The sequence below is a fragment of the Phalaenopsis equestris genome, unplaced genomic scaffold (genome assembly GCF_001263595.1).
Source record: "Phalaenopsis equestris unplaced genomic scaffold, ASM126359v1 Scaffold000186, whole genome shotgun sequence".
Classification (NCBI taxonomy): Eukaryota; Viridiplantae; Streptophyta; class Magnoliopsida; order Asparagales; family Orchidaceae; genus Phalaenopsis; species Phalaenopsis equestris.
The window spans coordinates 109,658-114,664 of record NW_018164628.1 but is presented as its reverse complement, the minus strand read 5'-3'; positions in this window follow the sequence as shown (position 1 = coordinate 114,664).

The following is a 5,007-nucleotide window of genomic DNA, read 5'->3' as shown; positions in this document are numbered from 1 at the left end:
TTTTGCCAATTTATCCAACTTAATTTGAGCGTTATGCATAACCTACAATATTCTTTCCTTTACTATAAATTTCATTGGAATATTGCTAGAATATATATATATATATATATATGTTAGTTATGATGCATTGATTAATGTTACATCATTATTTTTTTGCTGTAATTTAGTTTGTAGAGTGAAGATTATTTTTTGCCTTTTTTGATCTCATGTGCCTCACAACTTAATATTAATTGAGTTTTAGAACACGACGTGAAAATTATATGTGACGGTGAATCAAATGTTTTTTAACCCAACTAAACACCTTCTATAAGTATAAAAATATTTTAGGGCTAACTGGGGCAGAATTCATATTATTTTTTAGGGCGGGAAAAATCATCAAATATCTAATTTTTTTTAAAGTATTGGGTAGAAATATATAAGTAGGGCATGGAGGCAAAAATTTCTAGATTTTTTAGACTACATAAGAAAAATATATTAATTTTTACTATTTATAAAAAGAATTTACAAATTTGAAGGGGCATTTACCCACCCTAGTCATAACTTGATTCCACCCCTAGGTACCACTATCTAATATATATTTTATTGATTTAAATAATTATTAATCTTATTAATCATAAATAGGCAGAGATAGAACCGTAGGAAGACTTGGGCTTATTGTATTAAAAATGATCTTAATTTACTAGAACTACATGAAAATATGACACTAAATAGGACACAGTGCAGAAAAAGGATTCATGTAGCCGACCCCACGTAGTGGGATTAAGGCTTTGTTGTTGTTGTTGTAGTATTAATCATAAAAAGTATGGCTAGAAAGCCTTGTATTCACATTATTTTACTACTTAAATACTTTAGAAGGTGGTTAATTATTATTTGAGTGGATAATTTCTTTTATATAATTAATGATAAGTGCTGTACGTTTTTTGAAGCATAAAAATCCTTCGAAGACCTATAAAATTGATTGTTGATGGGAATAATTACCTTAACTTTTATTTCGAAAATAATTATTAATTTATGTCGAAGAACAAAATAATTGCAAATGCTGTCACTCTATTTTGGCGAGTTTCTGAACTTTAATAAAGGGTACAGTAAGCATTAACATCCATCTTAGAATAATTTTTAGGAAAAAGAGTAGTTCTAAAAATAAAAAAAATATATTTTTTTTTTTGAGAAAAAAACATTTTAAGAAAATTAAAAGGAAATATTTGTCCAATAAGTTGGGGACTAGCTTATGTTATAGTCATCCAAATGTTTGAGCGGAATACACACGCACGTCAAATGTGTCAGCATGAATCTCAAGGAAATCCAACGGACTAAGGGACAAGAATACATGGCTAGGGAGGGGGGTGTGCAAGGGCTTATAAGGAATTTTAAAAGTCCTATCACCAAAAGATCAAAAGACTTAATTGACCCAGTGCAAATCTAGTAGATCGGGACACGATGCCGACTGAATACAGGCTATATGAACCAAAGATCAAGATATGTCAAGCTTAAAGAAGACATTAACCCAACTCTCGCCCCAACTTTCTTAGCAATCTCATAAGAGCCTCTAAGACTTTAATCAGGAGGCTGAGGGTTTAACCATGATATGCTCAATGAACATCTCGAAGGACTTTTTATCAAAAGTGGGTCGGATGATGGTGATTCTCCTTCTACCCGATAGCCTAGTCTCATCCTGATGAAAAAAGCTTCTTATCTAAGAGTTATTAGGCAACAAGCAAACCGGAGTAGTTGATCAACATAATCAAGTCGACCTATTCAAGTTAGTGGTTGAACCAGGGCTCGTTAGTCCATAAAATCATTTATATAAACATCTAAAATAACCTATAATGCCCTGATTAAAACAAAAGTAAGCATTTAATTATACATATTGTACCCCCCTCTCATACAAATTGGGGGATCATTTTTTTCAAAAAGGGCTAAGCAAAAATCCATTTTACTGTTTATTATAGTGCACTCTACTCTCTCTCTCTCCCCTATTATACACTCTATTTTTTGGGTGTGACTCCATATATAAATTCAAATCCATTATAAAATATTTTTAAATTTCATTATTTTAGACTCTTATCGTGAATTTTTGATGTCACATGTATAGGACGTCCACCTGACTGACTCAGCATGACTCACTGCTCGCTCATAGCTTCAAAAGCCCTCATCTTGGAGTTAATATTCAACAAGCGAGCCAGAGCATCAAGTCAACATAATCAAGTTGACCGATTCAAATCTAGCCAAAACGAAGACCTTCAAAAACTAACGATGGCCGCAACTATGCATAGTTTGAGGAATAAGCCTTGTCAAACCAAGGGACGCTGATCCTTTAACTCGTTTATTTAAACATTTAATATAACCTATAATGCTTTGATTAAAACAAAAGTCAGCATGCAATTATATATATTGTACCCCCCATATGGGGGATCATTTCTTCAATAAGGGCTAATCAAAAATCCATTTTATTGCTTATTAATATGACTCTACTCTCTCTCTCTCTCTCTCTCTCTCTCTCTCTCTCTCTCTCTCTCTCTCTCCCCCCCCCTCTCCATCCCTCCCTCCTATTTTAGGATCTATTATTTGGGTGTGACTCCATATATATTCTCAAATCCATTTTTAAATATTTTTAAATTTCATTATTTTAGACTATTAGCATCAATTTTTGGTGTCACATGTGTAGGTGTCCATCTCAATGACTCGAAATGACTCACTGCTTGTTTGTAGCCTTCCATAGCACAAGACACCCATCAGAAGTCTCCTAGTATGTGTTCAGGGAGTGAAACTAAGGTTCGCAATAAGTCATCATTAACCTGGAGAACCCGCAGTTGGACAGACTCACCCAAGGCGTTGGACATATTTAATGTCCACTCAGAAGTTTAGAGATTACTCTGTATCCATTTGGAGCCTCCCTGGGCCTAAGGGAATTCATGGAGCTCTCCTACGCGTGCTACGAGAAAACGAGAGTTTAGAACGCCTACCCATGTTGTAGTTCATAGCACATGTTGGTGATATATTTTATGATCAATGGATGAGCAAAATACTCACTTTTGAGGTTAGGAGATAATAATTTACTCATTTATGGTCTCCCATAGCTTTTCAAATCAAGAAAATCCTCCATCAAGCGTTCTAAGTGTAAATTAGGGTTTCGGTGCTAGAGCGGCGCCTAAGCTCCAGCCCCGGGCACCTAAGCACCTAAATGCCCTCTTGAATAGCCAAAATGTAGCCCGTGAAAGTTTAGCAACAGTTCAAGGCACCTAAGCGCTCGACTGGGAGCCTATGTGCCCAATATTGCTCAATAAAGGCCATTTTCCCGAGATGTTGGAAGGTAGGCCCCACTGGGTGGCGCATAGGCACTACGGGCATGGTGCCATAGCACCAAACTGGGTGTCTAAGCGTCAGTATTGCAAATCCTAAGTGTCAATCCACTTTCAGAATGTGATTTGCTCCCTTTTTCAGGCCGATTTGAATGGTGCACTCCCCAATGAGCCGAAATGGCAAGGGTTTTCTTGATTTTGGGGGATTTTCTTAGGGGAGATAAAGAGGGAAATTATAACACTTTTAAACCTCTTTTGGAAGCTTCCAAGGTGAGGTGACAGGACTGTTTTAGGCATAAATGAAGGGAATGAGGGTTGGTTAGCTTATGTCCCTTGAGCTCTTTCGCTTTGAGCTATCTCCTACACTTCAACATTTTTTGTTTTCCTCCAAGAGCTAAAAACCTTCTTCTTCCCTTGCAGCTTGGAGCATTATCCTCTTCCCTTGGAGACTTGAGAGCTCAGATAAAAGGAGGGAGATTCTTCATCTTCCACAAGGAGAAAAAACTAAGGGGGTTGGTCATCTTCAACCTTCTTCTTTTCTTCTTTCTATCCTCCTTTATCCTCTACCATTTCTAGAGTGTATGAGGAGAGCTTTGTGAGAAGAAGCTTGGCTATCAAGAAGCAAGGTTTCCCTTCTCGTATGCTAAAGAAGAGCTTCATCCTTGATCGGGGAATGATCGTCAAAGCACTGCCGGAACTTTTCAGAGCTTGGAACTTCGTTGGGAGCTCGTTAGACTCTCCTTCTAAAGGAGAGCTTCTTCGTTCTTTGGAGAAGGAATGGAGCGGACCTCGTCGTAGTTTCACCGGAATGTCATCTTTTCGACCACAGAGAGCTTCATCTTATGTGAAGAAACGCAAAATCAAACGACATGTTGGTGAGATTCTCTAAAATCCCTCTTGTTTTCTTTCTTAGCTAGCCTTAGGAATAGAAATTGCTAGGGGTTGTGGGTTTGGTCACCCACACGAGGTAAGTTGGTCGGTTGACACTAGTTGGCCCTGCCATACACTTCTGATTGGCCAGTTTTGTGGTGTCGTCGTGGGTTCGGTTGCCCACGCTAGGCAAGTTGGCCTATTGACACTAGTCGGCACGACCACACGCCTATTGATTGACCATTTATTTCCTAGAGAAAGTCCTAGGTTAGGAATCACGACCACAACTCCTTTTTATTTTTTTTTTTACCAATTTTTTTATTTATAAATATCTCTTTTTAAAAACTGTCCATTACAAAGTCATTGTTTTCTTTTCTCTATAAAATAATTAAAAATTTAATTATTTTGCGAATTTGTTTCAAATCTTTTTGATATTAACTAAATATTTTAATTATAACCGTAATAATAACTTAATCCTCATTGCCTAGCCATCAAATAATTATTTTGTTTAGCATTTATAATCCTTGCAAGAAAATATTTTTTATTAAAATAAATGATATGTATGAAGCAAACATTGGCTAATATAGCAATTAATTTTTATTGGACTTATTGGACTTGTCTGCAACAGTTATATAATATTACTTTTAGCTAATTTAAGAAAAAAAAAACATGAATAAAATTCATTATTTTGTTAAACTTTTCAACTACTAAAAAAATAAATAAAAATTACTGATGCATGCATGCATTGCTTTTATATGATATATATAGTAAAGATCAGAACGCTCAATCAGACGAATTACATCTCCCGTAACCATGAAGTTGTCTTTAGCATTGTTGG